General features: G+C 38.9%; 1 protein-coding gene and 1 pseudogene across 1 annotated transcript in view; both read left to right on the forward strand.

Moving 5' to 3' along the window:
• The window catches only part of ELOVL2 (ELOVL fatty acid elongase 2), a 90,066-nt gene that overhangs the window by 51,050 nt on the left and 11,074 nt on the right, over positions 1-27,942 (forward strand). The gene's annotated exons all lie outside the window — the stretch shown is intronic.
• LOC136397316 (small ribosomal subunit protein eS6-like) lies at positions 17,868-18,931 on the forward strand (annotated as a pseudogene).

Here is a 27,942-nt window from a genome sequence, read left to right on the forward strand (position 1 = left end):
GTCGGGAGACATGGGAAGAGGCACCTAGAAAACTGACTCTCCCATTGTAGAAGCCTACAAGCCCTAACAAGCCCCGCCTACCAACGGGACTGAGGCCCAGCCTACATCATTGCCATAGCGACACAACAGCAAATCTCTACTCAAGAGCCCCACAGGGGCCCTGGCCGGAGCATCGGCCTGGCGTGTGGGGGACCCGGGTTCGATTCCCGGCCAGGGCACACAGGGGAGGCGCCCATTTGCTTCTCCACCCCCCCCCCTTCCTCTCTGTCTCTCTCTTCCCCTCCTGCAGCCGGGGCTCCATTGGAGCAAGGATGGCCCGGGCGCTGGGGATGGCTCCTTGGCCTCTGCCCCAGGTGCTGGAGTGGCTCTGGTCGACGCCCCGGAGGGGCAGAGCATCGCCCCCTGGTGGGCAGAGCTTCACCCCTGGTGGGCGTGCCGGGTGGATCCCGGTCGGGCGCATGCGGGAGTCTGTCTGACTGTCTCTCCCCGTTTCCAGCTTAAAAAAAAAAAAAAAAAGACTAAAAAAAGAGCCCCACAGGGGCAAAACCTGTAGTATAGCGCCACCTGCTGAAAAACAAAAGAAGCAGCTACCTCTCAAAACCAGGAAAATATTACATTTTATGTAAATTCTTATTCTTTTTTTTTTCCACTTTGGTCATTTTATCTTCTTTCCATTTTATTCTTTCCTTTTCCCTTCGAACTTCATCATCCATAGGTGTTACATTTTTCATTCTTGTTTTTTTTTTTAAATGAGGGTTACATTTCAAAAACCTTACCTTTTTTTTTTCTTTTTCTTTTCCTCATTTGATCGTTATTTATCAACAAATTATTTTAATCTGGATTCATATTTTTCTTTATGGCATTTTGCATGTTTTTTACTTCATTTTTTACCTTTTTGTCATCTTCCCTCGTTTCTGGTTCCCGTTCTATGTAGTTTTTGTGCCACTTATAATAATAGAATTTTCATTTTTTCACTGTATATTTCAATTTTTATTTTATTTTTTAATTATTTCTTATTAGTGTTATTAACAATACCACTCTCAAATGTCATTAAGGAAAAAGAAATTAAATGTCATGGATAGAAAAGAGATGTAGCTCGGATAGATGATGAAAAATCTCTAGAAAAAAACTTTAATTGCTTGGAAACCTTGGAGTTAAATGACAGAATTAAAAATTGAAATCCTAAAAATATTCAGGGAAATACAAGAAAGCACAGAAAGGCAATTTAGTGAGCTCAAAAAAACAATTTAATGAACAAAATGAATACTTCATCAAGGAAACAAACTATAAAAAGGAACCAAAGATGAAAAACTCAATACATGAAATGAAAAATGAGGTGAAAAGCTTAGCTAATAGAACAGCCCAGACAGAAGAGAGAATTAGTGAAATAGAAGACAGGCAACTAGAGACACTACAGAGAGGAGAGAGACTCACAAATTTAAAAAAATAAGAAAGCCCTACAGGAATTGTCTGACTCCATCAGAAAGAGCAACATAAGAATATCAGAAGGAGAAGAGAGAAAAAATGGAATGGAGAACATATTCAAAAAAATAATAGACGAGAACTTCCCAAGCCTGTGGAGAGAATTAGAGCCTCGAATTCAAGAAGCAAACAGAACACTGAGTTACCATAACCCAAACAGATCTACTCGAAGACACATCATAATGAAATTATTACAAACCAATGACAAAGAAAAAATCCTCAGTGATGTCAGAGAAATGGCGCTGTGAGGAGAGCTCCCAGTACCTCTCCCTGAAACTTCAACAAATTCAACAACTAGAGACAGAAAAACAATCTCAGGAGCATCAGAAATACACATATATCAAAGGTACAATTGGGTGAAAAGGTGGCTGAATATATATTCCACTCTAAAAGAAATAAGATGGAGAACGGAGTATTCAGCTTTCCTCACTGACCTGAGCAAGGCCTCCTTTCACTTAGAACTGAGAGAAAGCGAGGTCTGGGGGCACTGAAAAAGCTGGGCTAGGGCAGAGATGTTCAAGCCGAGGAGAGAGTGTGCTCGTGGCTCAGCCCACATGGAGCTAACGCCAGCGGCAGACTTCGGCAGAGGAGGGCGAACAGTTACCGTGTTTACTCCCGGTATCCCGGTTGGCAAGCGCAGGCAGTGTTTGAGTGGATCCACCTGGCGCTTCGGGCGTGGGTGTCCACGTTCCCAGATGGGTTGGAGACTGCCAGTAGTGACCCTCTGTGTGGGCTGTGACCAGAGTTTCTGAATAACCCTGGCTTCCCAAACAACAGCACGCAGGAAGTGCACAAAAGCCAGCTTCCCTACACCTGGACCTGTCTGAGCACGGCACCTCCACCAGCCATACAGGCTGACAAAGCACACTCCTAGGGAAGAGAACTGCGGAAGTGGTGGGAGGAAGGGCTCGTAGGCAGCTTGCAGACAGCCTCTGGAGAGCAGACCTGCAGAGTGCTGAGGAATACTAGACATGCCCGGAGGCTCAGAAAGACACCTGAAAGGCAATTGGCTCCCAGCCCTGCCTGATTACGCTGGCAACTCTAGCTGGCAAAGCCTTACCCAGAACCCTGCATTGAGTGTGGCTAGAGGGGGGAGTTTACAGCTCTTAGAGCCTCTTGCTCTCCAGGCAGTGGCTGGGGAAACTTCATAGCTGGGTCCCCAGGCTGCTGGTTCAGGAAGGAGATTTGGGGAGAGGCTCCAGGAAAACAGACTCTTCCATTGTCAGAGCCTGCAAAAGCTAATAAGCCCCGCCTACCAACGGGACTGAGGCCTGGTTTATGTCATCACCATAGTGCCACAACAGCAAATCTCTGCCTAAGAGTGCCAAGGGGCAGAACCTGGGGTACAGCACCATTGGCCAAAAAGAGAGAGAAGAAAGAAAAAGGAAGAAGATAACTTCTCAAAACCAGGAAAAATCCACAGTCTTTATAACATATTTTTTCTTGTATTTTTTATCCTTTTTTTTTCCTTCCATCTTGGTCATTTTATCTCCTTTCTATTTTATTCTTTTCTTTTCTTTTTGAATGTTATTACCCATAGGTATTACATTTTCCTTTTTTTTTTATGAGTGTTACATTCCAAAAACCTGAACTCAATTTTTTTTCTCTCTCTCTTTTTGTTTCTTCTTTTTTCTTTCACTTTTCTCTCATTCGAATCTTACCCACAAACAAATTATTTTATTCTGGATTCAAATTTTTTCTTTGTGGCATTTTGTGTGCTTTTTATTTCACTATTTATCTCTTTAGCATTTCCCCCAACTCTGGCTCTCCATTCTATACTTTTTGAGCCACTTAATACAATAGAATTTTCATTTTTCACTGTAATTTTTTTTTCTTTTATCTTTTTTTCTTTTCTCTTACACTATTTCTCTCATATGACCGTCATTTACAAACAAATTATTCTAGACCCAAATTTTTTCCTTGTGGCATTTTGTGGGTTCTTACCTCATTTTTGGCCTCTTTGTTAACTTCCCTTGAACCCAGACCCTCCGTTCTACGTACTTTGGTTCCACTTAGCACAATAGAATTTTTAGTTCTTCACTGCATTTTATCAAAAAAATATTTTTATCAACTCTAATTAGTGTTATTAACAATACCACTATCAAATACCATTAAAGAAAAAGAAATCGAATATCATGGATACAAAAGACAGTGATGTAGTTCAGATAGATAAAGAAAAATCTATAGAAAAAAATTTCAATAGCTTAGAAACCTTGGAGTTAAATGACAGAGAATTTAAAATTGAAGTCCTAAAAATACTCAGGGATATACAAGAAAGCACAGAAAGGCAATTTAGGGAGCTCAAAAAGACAATTCAATGAACAGAAAGAATACTTCACCAAGGAAATTGAAACTATGTAAACAAATCAAATGGATGAAAAACTTGATTCATGAACTGAAAAACGAGGTAACAAGCTTAGCCAATAGAACAGGTCAGATAGAGGAGAGAATTAGTGACATAGAAGACAGGCAACCAGAGGTACTACAGAGAGAAGAGGAGAGAGACTCACAAATTTTTTAAAAATGAGATAACCCTACAAGAGTTGTCTAACTCCATCAGAAAGAGCAACATAAGAATAATGGGTATATCAAAAGGAAAATGGAATGGAGACCAATTTCAAACAAATAATAGATGAGAACTTCTGAAGCCTGTGGAAAGAACTAAAGCTTCAAATTCAAGAAACAAACAGAACACTGAGTTATCTTAACCCTAACCTACAGCAAGGAATATCATAATGAAATTGGCACAAACCAATGACAAAGAAAAAATTCTCAAGGCTGCTAGGGAAAAGAAGACTAAAACATATAAAGGAAGGCCCATTACATTATCAACAGATTTCTAAGCAGAAACACTACAAGCTAGAAGAGAGTGGACCCCAATATTTAAAGTTCTAAAAGAGAGGAACTTCCAGCCAAGAATACTATACCCATCAAAGCTATCCTTCAAATACAAAGGAGAAATAAAAACATTCACAGATACAGAAAAGATTTATACATTTATTTAGGAAATAATAAAGAGGGTTTTCCGACCAGACATAAAAAAACAAAACTACAAGTAAAAGCTCCATCAATATTGCAATAAAAACAAGATTAATTTGTGACAAAGAAACAAAGAAGGGGAGAGGACAAAAATTAACAGTAGCAAAGGAGGATGGAGTGCAGAAGCACTCATGAGATAATGTACTACAATGAACATATGTATGCTTTCCATTACTTAATGGCAACCACCCTGAAAAAAACTAACTCAGAAGTACATGACTTGAAAAAAGAAGTAACAAAAAAAATGCATGGATTACAACCAAACAAAAACAAATGATAGAAAAATAAAAGAGAAGAACCAAACAAGATATAAAACTATCAGAAAGCTATATATAAAATGGCAATAGGAAACCCTCAAGTGTCAATAATTACACTAAATGTAAGTGGATTGAACTGACCAATAAAAAGACATAGAGTAACAGAATGGATTAAAAAAGAAAATCCAACTGTATGCTGCCTATAAGAAACAGATGTAAGCTACAAGATAAAAACAAATTCAAAGTGAAAGGTTGGAAAAGAATACTCCAAGCAAATAACATCCAAAAAAAAGCAGGTGTTGCAATACTCATATCTAACAATGCTGACTACAAGACAGCAAAGGTAATCAGAGACAAAAACGGTCATTTCATAATGATAAAGGGGACATTGAATCAAGAAGACATAGCACTTCTAAATATATATGCACCAAATCAAGGAGCACCAAAAAAATATAAGACAGCTACTGACTGACCTGAAAACAAAAACCAACAAAAATACAGTCCTACTTACAAACCTCAATACATCGCTGACGGCTCTAGATCGTTCATCCATACAGAAAATCAATAAAGAAATATTGGCCTTAAATGAAACACTAGAACAATTGGATATGATAGACATCTACAGGACATTTCATCCCAAAGTGCCAGAGTATACATTTTTCTCTAGTGTATATGGAATATTCTCAAGAATCAACCAAATGTTGGGCCACAAAAATATCATCAACAAATTCAGAAAGATTGAAATTATACCAAGCATATTTTCTGATCATAAAGCCTTGAAACTAGAATTCAACAGCAAAAAATGAGGTAAACAAACCCACAAAAATGTGGAAACTAAACAATATACTTTTTAAAAATGAGTGGGTCAAAGAAGAAATAAGCGCAGAGATCAAAAGATACATACAGGCAAACGAAAATAACAATACAACATATCAGACTCTCTGGAATGCATCAAAAGCAGTAATAGAGGGAAGTTCATATCACTATAGGCCTATATGAACAAACAAGAGAGAGCCCAAGTAAACCACTTAAGGTCACATTTTAAGGAAGTAGAAAAAGAAGAACAAAGTAACCCAAAACCAGCAGAAGAAAGGAAATAATAAAAATCAGAGCAGAAATAAATAAAATAGAGAACAGAAAACTATAGAAAAATTATTAAAACATGGAGCTGGTTAAATTGACAAACCCTTGGCAAGACTCACAAAGGAAAAAAGAGAAACGACTCATGTAAACAAAATCCAAAATGAAAGAGGAGAAATCACCACAGATACCATAGAGATACAAAGAATTATTGTAGAATACTATGAAAAACTATATGCCACTAAATTTAACAATATAGAAGAAATGGATAAATTCCTAGAACAATACAATCTTCCTAGACTGAGTCATGAAGAAGCAGAAAGCCTAAACAGACCCATAGGCAGGGAGAAAATAAAAACAAGTATCAAAAACCTCCCCAAAAATAAAAATCCAGGGCCAGACAGCTATACTAGTGAATTCCATCAAACATTCAAAGAAGACTTGGTTCCTATTCTATTCAAAGTCTTCCAAAAAATTGAAGAAGCAATACTTCCAAACACATTTTATGAGGCCAACATAACACTCATACCAAAACCTGGCAAAGATGGCACAAAAAAAGAAAACTACAGACCAATATCTCTAATGAATACAGATGCTAAAATACTAACAAATCGAATACAGCAACACATTAAAAAAATAATTCACCATGATCAAGTGGGATTCATCCCAGAATCACAAGGATGGTTCAACATACGTAAATCGGTTAACGTAATACACTATATCAACAAAACAAAGAACAGAAACCATATGATCTTATAAGTAGATGCAGAAAAGGCATTCGACAAAATACAACATCATTTTATGTCTAAAACACTCAACAAAATGGGTATAGAAGGAAAATATCTCAACATAATAAAGGCCATCTATGATAAACCATCAGCTAACATCATATTAAATGGCATAAAACTGAGGACTTTTTCCCTAAAATCAGGATCAAGATAAGATTGTCCACTTTCTCCACTCTTATTCAATGTAGTGCTGGAAGTTCTAGCCATAGCAATCAGACAAGAAAAAGAAAGAAAAGGCATTCATATTGGAAAAGAAGTGATAAAGGTTTCACTTTTTGCAGATGATATGATCCTGTACATCGAAAACCCCAAAGACTCCACAAAAAGACTACTAGAAACAATAAACCAATATAGTAAGTTTGCAGGATACAAAATTAATATACAAAAGTCCATATTGCCTTCCTATATGCCAGGGGTCGGGAACATTTTTGGCTGATAGAGCCAAGAACACCATATATTTTAAAATGTAATTCCATGAGAGTCATACAATATGTTTAACATTAAATACAAGTAAATGTGTGCATTTTAAGACCAACACTTTTAAAGTACAATAAGTCTCTGAATTTTTTTTAATAATGTTGTTACACTGTTGCTAACCAATGATGAATAAAGTACTTCTTACCATTAATGCGACTTCTGGTGCTACATGGTTTTGCTGATGGCTTTGTAGTCAGGTTGATATGTGGTGAGGTTAAGCTTCATGCAGGCGTTGAGACTTCCATCCGTTAAATGTGATCGTAGGTTGGTCTTAACATTCTTTAGATGTGAGAAAGACTGCTCACATGCATACATAGAGCCAAACATTGTCAGTGCAGCAATACTCACATGCTGCAGTGTGTGGTATGTGACGGGAAGCACGTTCCAAGTTTTGACAATCAGCTGGTCCATGGCTTGAAGTTTTTTCATTTCTCCCCATTTTTGTTTGCTTGCCAACTCTACTTGCTGTCATGCAAGTCTTTCCAAATCTTCATTCAGTGACTTGAACTTATTCACCCACATGCCTGAGGCCTTCAGGTCAGCAGCTTGTAGCTCAAATTTTCTGATGGAGACACTGGGGATGTAACTCCGGTCCGCACTGTCCACTGCACATTCATGTGGATGGGTGATGAACTTTAAAAGATGAGTGTGCTCACGAAATTCTCCAAAGCGCGCTTTGAATGGCTGCAGGAGATTACATGTGAAGCCCACTAGCTGCTGGAGATCAAGATGTTGGGTCACTTGCTATACATGCATCTTTAAACTCTCCCAGTTTTTCAAAGTGTAGTAAACGACCTGTTTCAATGTCAGCAATGAAGAGTTCCAGCTTTTCAAATGCAAACACTGCTTGTTGAAGGGATAAGACTGTATTTCCAACGCCTTGCATTTTCACATTGAGCTGGTTCAGATGTTCAGTCATGTCCATGAGATAGGAGAATTTCAGGAGCCACTCAGTGTTAGCTAACTCAGGATGCTCGACGTTTTTCATTTCAAGAAAAGTCTGGATTTTGCTCATACAAGCTGCGAAACAGCTGAGCACCTTCTCTCTTGACAACCAACGCACATTGCTGTATATAAACCGACCAGGATAATTATTCCCAACTTCATCCAGCAATGTTTTAAACTGGCTATCATTTAAAGCTCGGGCAACAATAAAGTTGACCACCCGAATGACCAACGACATCACCTCACCAAGCTGCTCGCCACACATCTGAGCACAAAGCGCCTCCTATTGTAGGACGCAGTGAAAACTTAGGATGGGTCTCTTTTCATGTTCACGAAGAAGTGCTACGAATCCTATGTTTTATCCCACCATGCACAGACCACCATCATTACATACTGAGATAAGTTTATCCATCAGTAGACTTTTTTTCTTTAGCAAACTCAGTGAAAGACTTGAATAAATCCTCCCCTCTTATTGTCTCTTTCATAGGCAAAACAGCAAGATTTTCCTCATGTAGTGTGTCACCGACAGCATAACTTGCAGTCACGCTGAACTGGGATAAATGGCTTACATCTGTTGACTCATCCAAAGCAAGAGAAAAGAATGGTGCTGCATTTATATCCTTCACTTGTGTTGCCTCAATTTGATTTGCCATCATGATGGTACCATCGTGAACAGTTCTTGCCGACAGAGGCATGTCTTTTATTCATTTGATTATCTTGTCTTTATCTGAAAAGTCGTCAAAAAGTTCATTGGCAACATCAAGCATGAATGTTTTGGCATACTCCCCATCTGTGAATGGCTTTCCATTTCTCACAATTGCTAAAGCACCAGCAAAGCTAGCCGAATTCCAGTTACCTTGTTGGGTCCAAACACGGAGTTACTGCTGACTAGCTTGCACTCTGCACAGTAGCTCTTGACATGCTTTCTTCCTGCTGTCCCCCGTTGGATATTTCAATGCAAATGTAGTATAGTGTGGTCGAAGTGCCGCTTTATATTTTACCGTTTCATTGATGCAATTTTATCATTGCATAGCAGACACACTGCAGGACCTGCTCTCTTCCAAAGGCGAATTTCTCTGTCCATTCCTGCTGAAAAGTACGATACTCCTCATCTTTTTTTCTTTTAGCCCTCTTCTTCATCAAAAGAGTTTCTGCAACTAGCTAGCTGACTACTTGATTAAAAGGAAGGAAGTTTACTTCCTGACCTCACAACGACCCATGTATGTTACTCATTATCCAATAAAAATTTGGTATTGTCCCGGAGGACAGGTGTGATTGGCTCTAGCCACCCGCAACCATGAACATGAGCTGTAAGAAATGAATAGATTGTAATACACGAGAATGTTTTATATTTTTAACATTGTTTTTTTTTTATTAAAGATTTGTCTGCAAGCCAGATGCAGCCATCAAAAGATCCACATCTGGCTCGCGAGCCATAGGTTCCCGACACTTGCTATATGCCAACAATGAAACATCATAAAACGAGCTCAAAAAACAATCGCTGGCCCTGGCCGGTTGGCTCAGCGGTAGAGCGTCAGCCTGGCGTGCGGGGGACCCGGGTTCGATTCCCAGCCAGGGCACATAGGAGAAGCGCCCATTTGCTTCTCCACCCCCACCCCCTCCTTCCTCTCTGTCTCTCTCTTCCCCTCCCACAGCCAAGGCTCCATTGGAGCAAAGATGGCCTGGGCGCTGGGGATGGCTCCTTGGCCTCTGCCCCAGGTGCTGGAGTGGCTCTGGTCGCAGCAGAGCGACGCCCCGGAGGGGCAGAGCATCGCCCCCTGGTGGGCAGAGCGTCGCCCCTGGTGGGCGTGCCGGGTGAATCCTGGTCGGGCGCATGCGGGAGTCTGTCTTACTGTCTCTCCCCGTTTCCAGCTTCAGAAAAATACAAAAAAAAAAAAAAAAAAAAAAAAAAAAAAGAAAGAAAACAATCGCTTTCATGGTTGCAACAAAAAAAATAAAATACCTAGGAATAAACAGCAAAGAATGTAAAGGACCTATATAATGAAAACTATGAAGCATTGTTAAGGGAAATTGGAAAAGATATAATGAAATGGAAAAATATTCCTTATTCTTGCATAGGAAGTGTAAATATAGTCAAAATGACCATATTACCCAAAGCAATGTACAAATTTAATGCAATTCCCATCAAAATTCCAATGTCACTTTTTAAAGAAGTGGAACAAAAACTCATCATGTTTATATGGAACTATAAACAACCCCAACTAGCCAAAGCAATCCTAAGGAAAAAGAACGAAGCTGGGGGCATTACAATATCTGACTTCAAATTATATATATTATAGAGCCACGATAATCAAAACAGCATGGTATTAGCAAAAAAATAGACACTCAGATCAATCGAACAGAATAGAAAGCCCAGAAATAAAACCACATGTGTATGGTCAAATAATTTTTGATAAAGGGGCCAACAACACACAATGGAGAAAAGAAAGTCTCTTCAACAAATGGTGCTGGGAAAACTGGAAAACGACATGCAAAAGAATGAAACTTGACTACATTTTGTCCTCCTGTACTAAAATTAATTCAAAATGGATCAAAGACCTAAATATAAGACCTGAAACAATAAATTACATAGAAGAAAACATAGGTACTAAACTCATGGACCTTGGTTACAAAAAGCACTTTATGAATTTGACTCCAGAGGCAAGGGAAGTGAAGGCAAAGGTAAATGAATGGGACTACATCCGACTAAGAAGCTTTTGCACAGCCAAAGAAACTGACAACAAAACAAACAGCCAACTAAATGGGACATATTTTCAAACAACAGCACAGGTAAGGGCCTAATATCAAAAATATACAAAGAACTCATAAAATTCAACAACAAACAAGCAAACAATCCAATTAAAAAATGGGAAGAGGACATGAACAGACACTTCTCCCAGGAAGAAATACAAACGACCCACAGATATATGAAAAGATACTCATCTTCATTAGCTATTAGAGAAATTCAAATCAAAACAACAATGAGATACCACCTCACACCTGTTAGATGAGCTATTATCAACAAGACAGGCAATAACAAGTGTTGGAGAGACTGTGGAGAAAAACGAACCCTCACCCACTGTGGGAATGTAAAGTAGTACAACCATTATTGAAGAAAGTATGGTGGTTCCTCAAGTTAAAAATAGAACTACCATATGACCCAGCAATCCCTCTACTGGGTATATACCCCCATAACTCAAAAACACTAGTACGTAAAGACATATGCAGCCCCATGTTCATTGTAGCATTGTTCACAGTGGCCAAGACATGGAAACAACCAAAAAGCCTTTCAATAGAAGATTGATTAAAGAAGATGTGGTACATACTATGGAATACCTCTCAGCCATAAGAAATGATGACATAGAATCATTTACAACAACATGGATGGACCTTGATAACATTATACTGAATGAAATAAGTAAATCAGAAAAACCTAAGAACTATATAATTCCATACTTAGGTGAGACATAAAAATGAGACTCAGGCACATTGTCAAGAGTGTGGTGGTTACTGGGAGTGGGGAGGGGGAAGGAGGTGGCTGGGGGAGAAGAGGGGCACAAAGAAACCATTTAGAAGGTGATGGAAGACTATGTGACTTCAGGTGATGGGTATGCAATATAATCAAATGTCAAAATAACCTAGAGATGTTTTCTCTGTACTTATGTACCCTGGTTGATTAATGTCACCCCATTAAAATTAATAAAAAAAAAATCCTCAAGGCAGCAAGGGAAAAGAAGAATAAAACATAAAGGAAGGCCCATTAGGCTATCCTCAGATTTCTCAGCAGAAACTCTATAAGCCAGAAGAGAGTGGATCCCAATATTTAAAGTACAGAGAGGAACTTTCATCCAAGAATACTATATCCATCAAAGCGATCCTTCAGATACAAAGGGGAAATGAAAACATTCACAGATATAGAAAAGATGAGGGAATTTGTCACCAGAAAACCCCCACTTCAAGAAATACTAAAGGGGAGTTTCCGACCAGATACAAAGAACAAAACAAAGTGAAATTACTAGTAAAAGCTCCAACAAAATCACAAGATTAATTAAAAACAAGATTAATCCATGACAAAAACAAAAAAGGGAAGAGGTCAAAGATTAACAGCAAAGGAGGATGGAGTGCAAAAGCACTCATGAGATAATGTACTACAATGAATATGATATATATCCTTTAATTACCTAATGGTTTCAACCACTGAAAAAACCACTACAGAAATACATGGCTTAAAAAAAGGAGAAATGAGGAAAGAAGTATCGAATATAACCAAACAAAAACAAATGACAGAAAAACAAAAGAGAATAACCAAACAAGATGCGGAGTTATCAGAAAGCAATATATAAAATAGCAATAGGAAACCCTCAAGTGTCAATAATTACATTAAATGTAAATGAATTGAACTCACCAATAAAAAGCCACAAAGTGCCTGACTGGGCGGTGGCGCAGTGGATAGAGCATCAGACTGGGATGCGGAACACTCAGGTTCGAGACCCCGAGGTCGCCAGCTTGAGTGAGGGCTCATCTGTTTTGAGCAAAAGCTCACCAGCTTGAGCCCAAGGTCGCTGGCTCGAGCAAGGGGTTACTCGATCTGCTGAAGGCCTGCGGTCAAGGCACGTATGAGAAGGCAATCAATGAACAATTAAGGTGTTGCAATGTGCAACGAAAAACTACTGATTGATGCTTCTCATCTCTCTTCGTTCCTGTCTGTCTGTCCCTGTCTATCCCTCTCTCTGACTCTCTCTCTGTCTCTGTAGAAAATAAAAAAAGTCACGAAGTAGCAGAGTGGATCAAAAAAGAAAATCTAACTGTATGCTGTCTTCAAGAAACACATCTAAGCTACAAGGATTCTCCAAGCAAATAACATCAAAAGAAAAGCAGATGTAGCCATACTCATATCTAAAAATGCTGACTACTAGACAGCAAAGGTAATCAGAGACAAAAACAGTCATTTTATAAGGACAAAGGGGACATTGAATCGAGAAGACATAACACTTCTAAATATATATGCAACAAACCAATGAGACCAAAGTATATAAGACATCTATTAACTGATCTGAAAATAAAAACCGACAAAAATACAATCATACTTGGAGATTTCAATACACCGCTAATGGCTCTAGATCAGCGGTTCTCAACCTGTGGTCCCAACCCCGGCGGGGTCCCCTAAAGCCATCGGAAAATACATATGCATATCAGGTATTTACATTCCGAATCATAACTGTAGCAAAATTACAGTTATAAAGTAGCCACCAAAATTATTTTTTGGTTTGGGGTCACCGCAACATGAGGAACTGTATTGCGGGGTCACGGCATTAGAAAGGTTGAGAACCACTGCTCTAGATTTTTCATCCAAACAGAAAATCAATAAAGAAATATGGGCCTTGAACGAAACACTAGAACAGTTGGATATGATAGACATCTACAGCACATTTCATCGCAAAATGCCAGAGTATACATTTTTCTCCAGTGTACATGGAACATTCTTAAGAATTGACCATATGTTGGGCCACAAAACTAACATCAGCAAATTCAGAAAGATTGAAATTATACCAAGCATATTCTCTGAATGTAAAGCTTTGAAACTAGAATTAAACTGCAAAAAAGAAGTAAACAAATGCACAAAAATGTGGATATTAAGCAATATACAGGTGCTTCTAAATAATGAGTGAATCAAAGAAGAAATAAAAGCAGAGATCCAAAGATACATATAGACAAACAAAAATTACAATACGACATATCAGAATATCTGGAATGCAGCAAAAGCAGTAATAAGGGGAAGTTCATATCACTATAGGCCTACATGAACAAACAAGAGAGAGCCCAAGGAAACAACTTAACATCACATCTTAAGGAACTAGAAAAAGAAGAACAAAGGCAACCCAAAACCAGCAGAAGAAAGGAAATAATAAAAATTAGAGCAGAAATAAATGAAATAGAGAACAGAAAAACTATAGAAAAAAATCAGTCAAAAGGAGCCAGTTCTTTGAAAAGATCAGCAAAATTGACAAACCCTTGCCAAGACTTACTAATGAAAAAAGAGAAAGGACTCATATAAACAAAATCCAAAATGAAAGAGGAGAAGCCACCACAGATATCATGGATATACAAAGAATTATCATAGAATACTATGAAAAACTATATGCCACCAAATTCATCAATCTAGAAATGGATAAATTTTTAGAACAATACAATCTTCCTAGACTGAGTCATGAAGAAGTAGAAAGCCTAAACAAACCCATAAGCAGGAAGGAAATAGAAACAAGTATCAAAAACCTCCCCCAAAAATAAAGTCCAGGGTCAGATGGCTATACTCGCGAATTCTATCAAACATTCATTTTTTTTTTTTATTTTTTTATTTTTTATTTTTTTCATTTTTCTGAAGCTGGAAACAGGGAGAGACAGTCAGACAGACTCCCGCATGCACCCGACCGGGATCCACCCGGCACGCCCACCAGGGGCGGTGCTCTGCCCCCCAGGGGGTGATGCTCTGCCCATCCTGGGCGTCGCCATATTGCGACCAGAGCCACTCTAGCGCCTGAGGCAGAGGCCACAGAGCCATGCCCAGCGCCCAGGCCATCTCTGCTCCAATGGAGCCTTGGCTGCGGGAGGGGAAGAGAGAGACAGAGAGGAAAGCGCGGCGGAGGGGTGGAGAAGCAAATGGGCGCTTCTCCTGTGTGCCCTGGCCGGGAATCGAACCCGGGTCCTCCGCACGCTAGGCCGACGCTCTACCGCTGAGCCAACCGGCCAGGGCCTATCAAACATTCAAAGAACACTTGGTTCCTGTTCTACTCAAAGTCTTCCAAAAAATTGAAGAAGAAGCAATACTTCCAAACACATTTTATGAGGCCAACATAACCCTTATACCAAAATGTGGCAAGGACAAAACTACAGACCAATATCTCTAATGAAAAAAAAAAAAAAAAACAACTACAGACCAGTATCTCTAATGAATACAAGTGCTAAAATCCTAAACAAAGTACTAGCAAATGGAATACAGCAACACATTAAAAATATAATTCATCACGATCAAGTGGGATTCATCCTGGAATCACAAGAATGATTCAACTTACGTAAAACAGTTAATGTAATACACCATATCAACAAAACAAAGAACAAAAACCATATGATTCTATCAATAGATGCAGAAAAAGCGTTCTATAAAATACATCATTTTATGTTTGAAACACTCAACAAAATGGGTATAGAAGGAAAATATCTCAACATAATAAAGGCCATTTATGACAAACCATCAGCTAACATATTAAATGGCAAAAAACTGAGGACTTTTTCTCTAAAATCAGGAACAAGACAAGATTGCCCACTCTCTCTCCACTCTTATTCAACATGTGCTAGAAATTCTAGCCAGAGCAATCAGACAAGAGAAAGAAATAAAAGGCATTCTTATTGGGAAAGAAGAAGTAAAGGTTTCACTTGTTGCAGATGATATAATCCTGTACATCGAAAACCCCAAAGACTTCACAAAAAAACTATTAGAAACAATAATCCAATACAGTAAGTTTGCAGGATACAAAATTAATTTACAGAAGTTTGTTGCCTTCCTATATGCAAACAATGAAACATCAGAAAACAAACTTAAAAAAATAGTCCCTTTTAAGCTTGCAACAAAAAAAATAATATGCCTAGGAATAAACATAACAAAGAATGTAAAGGAGCTATATAATGAAAACTACAAAGCATTGTTAAGGGAAATCGAAAAAGATACAATGAAATGGAAAAAATATTTCTTGTTCTTGGATAGGAAGAATAAATATAGTCAAAATGACCATATTACCCAAAGCAATATACAAATTTAATGCAATTCCCATCAAAATTCCAATGTCATTTTTTAAAGAAATGGAACAAAAAAATCATCATGTTTATATGGAACTATAAAAAACCCCAAATAGCCAAAATAATCCTAAGAAAAAAGAACGAAGCTTTTTACAATTACAATACCTGGCTTCAAATTATATTCTAGAGCCACGATAATCAAAACAGCATGGTACTGGCAGAAAAACAGACACTCAGACCAATGGAACAGAATAGAGAGCCCAGAAATAAAACCACATATATGTGGTCAAATCTTCTTTGATAAAGGAGCCAAAAACACACAATGGAGAAAAGAAAGCCTCTTCAATAAATGATGCTGGGAAAACTGGAGAGCCACATGCAAAAGAATGAAACTCGACTACAGTTTGTCCCCTTGTACCAAAATTAATTCAAAATGGATCAAAGACCTAAATATAAGACCTGAAACAATTACATAGAAGAAAACATAGGTACTAAACCCATAGACCTTGGCCATAAAGAGCATTTTATGAATTTGACTCCAAAGGCAAGGGAAGTGAAGGCAAAGGTAAATGAATGGGACTATATTAGACTAAGAAGCTTTTGCACAGCAAAAGAAACTGACAACAAAACAACAGACAGCCAACTAAATGGGAGATGATATTTTAAAATAACAACACAGATAAGGTCCTAATATCTAAAATATACAAAGAACTCACAAAACTCAACAACAAACAAGCAAACAATCCAATTAAAAAATGGGAAGAGGACATGAACAGACACTTCTCCCAAGAAGAAATACAAATGGCCAATAGATATATGAAAAGATGCTCATCTTCATTAGTTATTAGAGAAATGCAAATCAAAACTGCAATGAGATACCACTTCACACCTGTTAGATTAGCTATTATCAACAAGACAGGCAATAACAAGTGTTGGAGAGACTGTGGAGGAAAAGGAACCCTCATCCACTGTTGTTGGGAATGTAAAGTAGTACAGCCATTATGGAAGAAAGTATGATGGTTCCTCAAAAAATTAAGAATGGAACTACCTTATGACCCAGCAATCCCTCTACTGGGTATATAACCCCAAAACTCAAAAACACTAGTACGTAAAGACATATGCAGCCCCATGTTCATTGCAGCGTTGTTCACGGTGGCCAAGATATGGAAACAACCAAAAAGCCCTTCAATAGATGACTGGATAAAGATGATGTGGTACATATATACTATGGACTACTCTACCATAAGAAATGATGACATAGGATCATTTACGACAACATAGATGGGACTTGATAACATTATACTGAGTGAAATAAGTAAATCAGAAAAAACTAAAAACTGTATGATTTCATACATAGGTGGGACACAAAATTGAGACTCATGAACATGGATAAGAATGTGGTGGTTACCCTGGGGAGGGGAAGAAAGGAGAGGGCGGGGGTGGGAAGAGCGGAGGGGCATAAAGAAAACCAAATAGAAGGTGATGGAGAACAATTTGGTGATGGGTATACAACATAATCAAATGTCAAAATGATCTGGAGATGTTTTCTCTGAATCTATGTACTCTAGTTGATCAATGTCACCACGATAAAATTTTTTTTAAATGCTAACTGGAGTAGATTGGAACATACTAAATTTATTTTAAAAAGCATGAGTTTAAAATGATACTAAAGAACCTTCATTGTTCTGAAGGTTGCTAAAACAACAATTCATTGTAGAAAATAAAGTTAAAGGGAAATTAACATTTTCTTGCCTTTCCTATGTGACTCTCCAAACAAAGAGGAAGAGTTCTCTATAGAATAAAAAAAAAGGCATAAGTAAAAAGACCATTTCTCAACTCCTAGTGAAGCCATGGATCTAGGTAGCATTGATCTATAAATGATAAAACTATTGGGTGTGAGCTGAATGGAAACTTCATAATGATTGGATCAGGCTAAACTCACTATGTACGAGTATAAGAAGTCATTCCCCTCTTTCTCCTGCCACCTCAGGTGGTCTGCTGCTTTAGCATGAAGCTGAACATCTTTTTCCCTCCACTGCTGCCAGAAACTCATTGAAGTGGGCAGTGAATGCACTCTCTGCACCTTTTATGAGAAGCTCATGGGGCCCTGGCCAAGTAGCTCAGTTGTTAGAGCATTGTCCCCATACTTCAATTCAATCTCCAGTCAGGCCACATACAAGAATCAACCATTGATTGCATAAATAAGTAAAACAATAAATCATTGTTTATCTCTCTCCCTCTCTCCCCCACCTCATCTAAAAAACAAAAATAAATACAAAAGAATTGTACGTCCACGGAAGTTGCTGCTGACAGTCTGGCACAGTGGTCGGCAAACTGCGGCTGTTGAGCCACATGCGGCTCTTTGGCCCCTTGAGTGTGGCTCTTCCACAAAATACCACATGCGGGAGCTACCTCGATACGGAATGTACCTACCTATATAGTTTAAGTTTAAAAATTTTGACTCTCAAATTTCCTTCGTTGTACTGTTGATATTTGGCTCTGTTGACTGATGAGTTTGCTGACCTCTGGTCTGGGAGAATAGAAGGGTTATGTGCTTCAGTTTAGTGGTGGGAACAACAAACAATATTTCCTCACTAAGCCAGGTGTCTTGACCCTTGGCTGTATCTGCTGGCTACTGAGTAAGGGGCATTCCTGTTGTAGACCAAGGAGGACTAGAGAAAGAAAGTGCCAGTCTGTTTCGGATTGCATTGTAGACACCAGTCTTAGTGTTTTGAATGTAGTCATTGTAAAAAAATGACTAAGCAAGATATTCCTGGAGAAACATATTCCTGGTTTCACTGATACTGCTGTGCCTTATCATCTGGGGTCCAAAAGAGCTAGCAGAATCTGCAGACTTTTCAGTCTCTCTAAAGTAGATGACATCCACCAAAATGTTGTGAGAAAGCCCCTAAACAAAGAAGGTAAAAAACCTCGACCAAAGCACCCAAGATTTAGCATCTTGTTACTCCATGTGTCCTGCAACACAAATGTCAGCATATTGCTCTGAGGAAACAACACATACAGCCCATGTGGGGTGGGGGATGTGCACACCTGTGGACCCAGCTTGGGTGATTGGGGAGACTGGCGGTGCCACTGGACCCTACAGAACCCCTGCTACATTAGGCAAGTCTAGGAGACAGCAGTTCTACCTCATACATAGAGACAAACACAGGTAGGCTGCCAAAATGAGGAGACAAACAGGTCTCAAATAAAAGAACAGAACAAAACTCCAGAAAAAAGAACTGAACAAAATGGAGACAAGCAATCTACTAGATTCAGAGTTTAAAACACTGGTTATAAGGATGCTCAGTGAACCTCAGCAGTATAAAAAAGGACCAGTCAGAAATGAAGGATACACTAACTGAAATGAAGAATGATTCGGCCCTGGCCGGTTGGCTCAGCGGTAGAGCGTCGGCCGGCGTGCAGGGGACCCGGGTTCAATTCCCGGCCAGGGCACATAGGAGAGGCGCCCATTTGCTTCTCTGCCCCACCCCCTCCTTCCTCTCTGTCTCTCTCTTCCCCTCCCGCAGCCGGGGCTCCATTGGAGCAAGGATGGCCCGGGCGCTGGGGATGGCTCCTTGGCCTCTACCCCAGGCGCTGGAGTGGCTCTGGTCTCGGCAGAGCGATGCCCCGGAGGGGCAGAGCATCGCCCCCTGGTGGGCAGAGCGTCGCCCCTGGTGGGTGTGTCCGGTGGATCCCGGTCGGGCGCATGCGGGAGTCTGTCTGACTGTCTCTCCCCGTTTCCAGCTTCAGGAAAAAAAAAAAAAAATGATTTATAGGGAATCAACAGTAAGAGTAGGTGAAGCCAAAAATCAAATCAGTGATCTGGAATGTAAGGAAGAAAAAAATCAGAATAGCAATAAGAAAAAAGAATCCAAAATAATGAGGATAGTAGAAGGAGCTTCTGGGACAACTTCAGGTGTACCAACATCACATCATGGGGGGTGCCATAAGGAGAAGAGAGAGCAAATAATTGAAAACGTAGTTGAAAATATAATGACAGAAATCTTCTCTAACTTGGTGAAGGAAGTAGACATACAAGTACAGGAAGCACAGAGTCCCAGACAAGATGAACACAAAGAGGCCCACATCAAGACACATCATAATTAAAATGCAAAAGGTTAAAGGCAAAGAATCTTAAAATCAGCCAGAGAAAAGCAGTTAGTTACTCACGAGAGAGCTCCCAGAAGACTGTCAGTTTCTATGTCGCAACAGACTTTGCAGGCCAGAAGGGAGTGGCAAAAAATATTCAAACGGATGAAAAGCAAGGACCTACAACCAAGATTATCCAGCAAAGCTATTATTTAGAATTGAAGGACAGATAAGCAGCTTCCCAGACCAAAAAAAAAAAAAAAGGCAAAAGGAGTTTATCAGCTTCAAACCAGTATTATATGAAATATTAAACAGCCTTCTTTAAGAAAAAAGAATAAAAAGAGATAAAAATATGAACAATAAAATGGCAATAAATATATATCTATCAACAATTGAGTCTAGCCTGACCAATGCTGGTGCAGTGGATAGAGCATTGACCTGCTGGTTTTCCAGGTTCAAAACCCTGAGGTCGCTGGCTTGAGCAGGGGCTCATCTGGCTTGAGCGCAGGCTCACCAGCCTGAATGCAGGGTCCCTGGCTTGAGTGAGTGATCATAGACATGATCCCATGTTCACTGGCTTGAGCAAGGGTTCACTGGCTTGGCTGGGGCCCCCTAGTCAAGGCACATATGAGAAGCAATCAATGAACAACTAAAGTGCTACAACTATGAGTTGATGCTTCTCATCTCTCTCCCTTCCTGTCTCTCTCTCTCTCTCTCACACACACACACAAAAACAAAACAAAACCAATTGAGTAAAAAATTAGACTCAGAACTGAAACGTATTCCTAGATACAAAGAACATTCTGACAGGTGCCAGATAGGAAGGAATTTGGGGGGATGGGTGAAAAAGGTGAAGGGATTAAGAAGTACAAATTGATTGTTACAGAATAGTCATGGGGATATAGTCAATAATAATAGTAATGGGAATATAATCAATAATATTCTAATAACTATGTATGATGTCAGAAGGGTGTAAGCTTTACTGAGATGATCACTTAGTAAGTTATCTATATCACAAGGATGTATACCAAAAACTAGTATCATATAATCATGTATGTCAACTGTAATTGAAAAATAAAAATTATTTTAAAATGGAAAAATAATTATGTCCCTTTTGATTTGATAGGAAGTACACAGAACCACCTATGAAGTATTCTTACCCAAAACCTTAAACCTGAATCCAATCAAGCCTCTAAAACTCAGTGCTACTTACAGGAAATGTGAGGGATAGAGAAACAAGTTAAATAACAGTAAGGAAAAATAGTCATCCATATCTATAATATGAATAATATTAGAATTCTATACAACTGATCTAGCTTTTTAAAGAATGAAATACATGAAAAAGAGGGGGAGAAGCAAGGAGAGGGAGAGTTATTGATTGGAAGGAACTAAGAACCATGTCAAAAAAATTCAAGTTGGACCTTGTTTGGATCCTGATGTAAACAAATTATTTATAAAGTGACATTTTTGAGTTAGGGAGATTTGACAATGGACTAAGCTAGGGAGATTTGACAATGGACTAAGCTATTAGAAGATATTAATGAATTGTTAGTTTTATTAGATAATGTCATAGTGATTATATCAAAACAACAAAAATCCTCCATATCAGTAGTTTTTATAGATAAAATAATTTAATACTTTGGATTTGCTTATATGCTATGCTGCCCCCCCCCCCAAAAAGTGTTTTGAAATAAAATTGATTCAACAAATTTGTAATCATATTGAAAAATTTTAAATTCAGTGATCAGTACCTGAAGGTTCATTATACTTGTTCTCCCTGCATTTGTGAATGTTTGAAAATTTTCAGAATAAAAAACATGGTTTATTAATAAGGGAGATGGTAGGAAACGTTTTAATTAAAATTGTTAAGATGTACATTTTAAAACTACCTTTAGCTCTGGCCAGTTGGCTCAGTCGTAGAGTGTTGGTCTGGCATGTGGATGTCCCAGGTTTGATTCCCAGTCAGGGCACACAGGAGAAGCGACCATCTGCTCCAGCTGTCCCCCTTTCCCTTCTCTCTCTCTCTATCTCTCTATTCCTCCTGCAGCCATGGCTCAGTTGGAACAGGTTGGCCCCAGGTGCTGAGGATGGCTCCATGGCCTTGCCTCAGGCGCTAAAATAGCTTGATTGCTGAGCAACGGCCCCAAATGGGCAGAGCATCATTCAGTAGGGGACTTGCCATGTGGATCCTGGTTGGGGCACGTGCGGGAGTCTGTCTCTCTGCCTCCCCACTACTCACTTAAGGAAAAAAAAAAGCCCTGGCTGGATGGCTCAGTGGTAGAGCTTTGGCCCAGCATGTGGATGTCCTGTGTTTGATTCCCAGTCAGGGCACACAGCAAAAGTGCCCATCTGCTTCTCCACCCCTCTCCCTCTCATTTCTCTCTTTCTCTTTCTCTCTCTCTCTCATCTTTCCTCTTACAGCCATGGCTCAATTGGAGTGAGTTGGCCCCAGGCACTGAGGATGGCTCCATACCCTCCGCCTCAGGTGCTAAAATATGGCTCCTGTTGCAACGAAGTAAGGGCCCCAGATAGGCAGAGCATCATCCCCAAGTGGGCTTGCCTGGTGGATCCCGGTCAGGGCACATGCGGGATTCTGTCTCTGCCTCCCCTCTTCTCACTAAATTAATTGATTAATTAAAATTCAAAAAGTAAAAAGACCACCTTCAAAGCTGTAATACAAAAAAGTAAGATAAGTAGTTTCTCTACACCCATTTTATTTCTAGTATATTATCATAGACCAGTACATTTTGGGATACCATACAGATGCATTGCATGATTGCATGTACTTATGGTCTAGTATGGTTTTTTTGTTTTTTTTTTTAATTTTCTGAAGCTGGAAATGGGGAGAGACAGACAGACTCCCGCATGTGCCCGACCGGGATCCACCCGGCACGCCCACCAGGGGGCGATGCTCTGCCCCTCCGGGGTGTCACTCTGCGGCGACCAGAGCCACTCTAGCGCCTGGGGCAGAGGCCAAGGAGCCATCCCCAGCGCCCAGGCCATTTTTGCTCCAATGGAGCCTCGGCTGCGGGAGGGGAAGAGAGAGACAGAGAGGAAGGAGGGGGGGGTGGAGAAGCAGATGGGCGCTTCTCCTATGTGCCCTGGCCGGGAATCGAACCCGGGTCCACTGCACGCCAGGCCAATGCTCTACCGCTGAGCCAACCGGCCAGGGCTCTAGTATGTTTTTGACTTAATATTTCTGAAGATTTATTGTTACCTCAGACATTAAGAGGAAAGCCACCACACCTTGTCATCTTTTTTTTTTTTTTCTAATTCTAATTTTATTTTTTTAATGGGGCGACATCAATAAATCAGGTTACATTTATTCAAAGATCAACAAGTCCAGGTTATCTTGTCTTTCAATTATGTTGCATACCCATCACCCAAAGTCAGATTGTCCTCTGTCACCTTCTATCTAGTTTTCTTTGTGCCCCTCCCCCTCCCCCTTTCCCTCTCCCTTTCCCCCCTCCCCCCGTAACCACCACACTCTTATCAATGTCTCTTAGTTTCACTTTTATGTCCCACCTACGTATGGAATAATGCAGTTCCTGGTTTTTTCTGATTTACTTATTTCACTTCGTATAATGTTATCAAGATCCCACCATTTTGCTGTAAATGATCCGATGTCATCATTTCTTATGGCTGAGTAGTATTCCATAGTGTATATGTGCCACATCTTCTTTATCCAGTCGTCTATTGACGGGCTTTTTGGTTGTTTCCATGTCCTGGCCACTGTGAACAATGCTGCAATGAACATGGGGCTGCATGTGTCTTTACGTATCAATGTTTCTGAGTTTTTGGGGTATATACCCAGTAGAGGGATTCCTGGGTCATAAGGTAGTTCTATTATCAGTTTTTTGAGGAACCACCATACTTTCTTCCATAATGGTTGTACTACTTTACATTCCCACCAACAGTGTATGAGGGTTCCTTTTTCTCCACAGCCTCTCCAACATTTGCTATTACCTGTCTTGTTAATAATAGCTAATCTAACAGGTGTGAGGTGGTATCTCATTGCAATTTTGATTTGCATTTCTCTAATAACTAAAGAAGATGAGCATCTTTTCATATATCTGTTGGCCATTTGTACTTCCTCCTGGGAGAAGTGTCTGTTCATGTCCTCTTCCCATTTTTTTATTGGATTGTTTGTTTGTTTGTTGTTGAGTTTTATGAGTTCTTTGTATATTTTGGATATTAGGCCCTTATCTGAGCTGTTGTTTGAAAATATCATTTCCCATTTAGTTGGCTTTCTGTTTATGTTGTTATCAGTTTCTCTTGCTGAGCAAAAACTTCTTAGTCTGATGTAGTCCCATTCATTAATTTTTGCCTTCACTTCTCTTGCCATTGGAGTCAAATTCATAAAATGCTCTTTAAAACCCAGGTCCATGAGTTTAGTACCTATGTCTTCTTCTATGTACTTTATTGTTTCAGGTCTTATGTTTAGATCTTTGATCCATTTTGAGTTAATTTTAGTACAGGGGGATAAACTGTAGTCCACTTTCATTCTTTTGCATGTGGCTTTCCAGTTTTCCCAGCACCATTTATTGAAGAGGCTTTCTTTTCTCCATTGTATGTTCTTGGCCCCTTTATCAAAAATTATTTGACTATATATATGTGGTTTTATTTCTGGACTTTCTATTCTGTTCCATTGGTCTGAGTGTCTATTTTTCTGCCAATACCATGCTGTTTTGATTGTCGTGGCCCTATAATATAGTTTGAAGTCAGGTATTGTAATGCCCCTAGCTTCATTCTTTTTCTTTAGGATTGCTTTGGCTATTCGGGGTTTTTTATAGTTCCATATAAATCTGATGATTTTTTGCTCTATTTCTTTAAAAAATGTCATTGGAATTTTGATGGGAATTGCATTAAATTTGTATATTGCTTTGGGTAATATAGCCATCTTGATTATATTTATTCTTCCTAACCAAGAACAAGGAATATTCTTCCATCTCATTATATCTTTCTCAATTTCTCTTAACAATGGTTTATAGTTTTCATTATATAAGTCCTTTACATTCTTTGTTATGTTTATTCCTAAGTATTTTATTTTTTTTTGTTGCAATTGTGAAGGGGATTATTCTTTTGAGTTCATTCTCAATTGTTTCATTGTTGGCATATAGAAAGGCTATTGACTTCTGAATGTTGATTTTGTATCCTGTGACCTTACTGTATTGGCTTATTGTTTCTAGTAGTCTTTTTGTGGATTCTTTGGGGTTTTTGATGTATAGGATCATATCATCTGCAAAAAGTGATACCTTTACTTCTTCTTTTCCGATATGGATGCCTTTTATTTCTTTGTCTTGTCTGATTGCTCTGGCTAGAACCTCTAGTACATTAAATAACAGTGGAGAGAGTGGACAACCCTGTCTTGTTCCTGATTTAAGAGGGAAAGCCTTCAGTTTAGTGCCATTTAATATGATGTTAGCTGATGGTTTATTATATATGGCCTTTATCATGTTGAGATATTTTCCTTCTATACCCATTTTGTTGAGAGTCTTAAACATAAAATTGTGTTGTATTTTATTGAAAGCCTTTTCTGCGTCTATTGATAAGATCATGTGGTTTTTGTTCTTTGTTTTGTTGATATGGTGTATTATGTTAACCGTTTTACGTATGTTGAACCATCCTTGAGATTCTGGGATGAATCCCACTTGATTGTGATGTATTATTTTTTTAATATGTTGTTGTATTCGATTTGCTAGTATTTTGTTTAGTATTTTAGCATCTGTATTCATTAGAGATATTGGTCTGTAGTTTTCTTTTTTTGTGCCATCCTTGCCTGGTTTTGGTATGAGAGTTATGTTGGCCTCATAAAATGTGTTTGGAAGTATTGCTTCTTCTTCAATTTTTTGGAAGACTTTGAGTAGAATAGGAACCAAGTCTTCTTTGAATGTTTGATAAAATTCGCTGGTATAGCCGTCAGGTCCTGGACTTTTATTTTTGGGGAGGTTTTTAATGTTTTTTCTATTTCTTCTGTACTAATAGGTCTGTTTAGGCTTTCTGCTTCTTCTTGACTCAGTCTAGGAAGGTTGTATTGTTCTAGGAATTTATCCATTTCTTTTAGATTGTTGAATTTAGTGGCATAAATTTTTTCATAGTATTCTACAATAATTCTTTGTATATCTACGGTGTCCGTGGTGATTTCTCCTCTTTCATTTTGGATTTTGTTTATATGGATTCTTTCTCTTTTTTCCTTGGTAAGTCTTGCCAAGGGTTTGTCAATTTTATTGCTCTTTTCAAAGAACCAGCTCTTTGTTCTATGAATTTTTTCTATAGTTTTACTGTTCTCTATTTCATTTATTTCTGCTCTGATTTTTATTATCTCCTTTCTTTGGCTAGTTTTGGGTTGTTTTTGTTCTTCTTTTTCTAGTTCCTTAAGGTGTGAAGTTAAGTGGTTCACTTGGGCTGTCTCTTGTTTGTTCATATATGCCTGAAGTGATATGAACTTCCCTCTTATCACTGCTTTTGCTGCATCCCATAGATTCTTTTTTTTTTTTTTAAATATTTATTTATTTATTTATTTATTTACAGAGACAGAGAGTAAGTCAGAGAGAGGGATAGACAGGGACAGACAGACAGGAACAGAGAGAGATGAGAAGCATCAATCATTAGTTTTTCACTGCGCGCTGCAACACCTTAGTTGTTCATTGATTGCTTTCTCATATGTGCCCTGACCGCGGGCCTTCAGCAGACTGAGTAACCCCTTGCTGGAGCCAGCGACCTTGGGTCCAAGCTGGTGGGCTCTTTCCTCAAAGGAGATGAGCCTGCACTCAAGCTGGCGACCCCGGGGTCTCAAACCTGGGTCCTCTGCATCCCAGTCCAACACTCTATCCACTGCGCCACCGCCTGGTCAGGCCCCATAGATTCTGATATGTTGTATTGTCATTTTCATTAGTCTGTATATATCTTTTGATCTCTGCACTTATTTCTTCTTTGACCCATTCATTTTTTAAAAGTATGTTGTTTAGTTTCCACATTTTTGTGGGATTTTTTCCCTCTTTTTTGCAGTTGAATTCTAGTTTCAAGGCTTTATGATCAGAAAATATGCTTGGTACAACTTCGATTTTTCTGAATTTGCTGATGTTGTTTTTGTGGCCCAACATATGGTCAATTCTTGAGAATGATCCATGTACACTGGAGAAAAATGTATACTCAGTCACTTTGGGATGAAATGTCCTGTAGATGTCTATCATATCCAGGTGCTCTAGTGTTTTGTTTAAGGCCACTATATCTTTGTTGATTCTCTGTTTGGATGACCGATCTAGAGCCGTCAGCGGTGTATTGAGGTCTCCAAGTATGATTGTATTTTTGTCAGTTTTTGTTTTAAGGTCAATAAGTAGCTGTCTTATATATTTTGGTGCTCCTTGGTTTGGTGCATATACATTAAGGATTGTTATGTCTTCTTGATTCAGTGTCCCCTTAGCCATTATGAAATGGCCATTTTTGTCTCTGAGTACTTTTGTTGTCTTGTAGTCAGCATTATCAGATATGAGTATTGCTACACCTGCTTTTTTTTTGGATGTTATTTGCTTGGAGTATTGTTTTCCAGCCTTTCACTTTGAGTTTGTTTTTATCCTTGTTACTTAGATGAGTTTCCTGTAGGCAGCATACAGTTGGATTTTCTTTTTTAATCCATTCTGCTACTCTGTGCCTTTTTATTGGTGAGTTTAATCCGTTTACATTTAGTGTAATTATTGACACTTGTGAGTTCCCTATTGCCATTTTATAGATTGCTTTCTGTTAGTTTTGTGTCTTGTTTGATCCTTCTCTTTCGTTTTTTTATCTTTTGTTTTTATTTGGTTGTATTCCATACATCTTTCCACTGTTGCTATCTTTTTTATCTCATGTGCTTTTGTGGTGGTTTTTTCAATGGTGGTTACCTTTAGGTAATGAAAAGGGTTCCTACCCTGTTCATTGTAGCACACTATTTTGTGAGTACTTTTGCACTCCATCGTCCTTTGCTACTGTTAATCTCCATCCTCTCCCCCCTT

This window comes from Saccopteryx leptura, chromosome 3 (assembly GCF_036850995.1).
Source record: "Saccopteryx leptura isolate mSacLep1 chromosome 3, mSacLep1_pri_phased_curated, whole genome shotgun sequence".
In the NCBI taxonomy this organism is placed as follows: domain Eukaryota; kingdom Metazoa; phylum Chordata; class Mammalia; order Chiroptera; family Emballonuridae; genus Saccopteryx; species Saccopteryx leptura.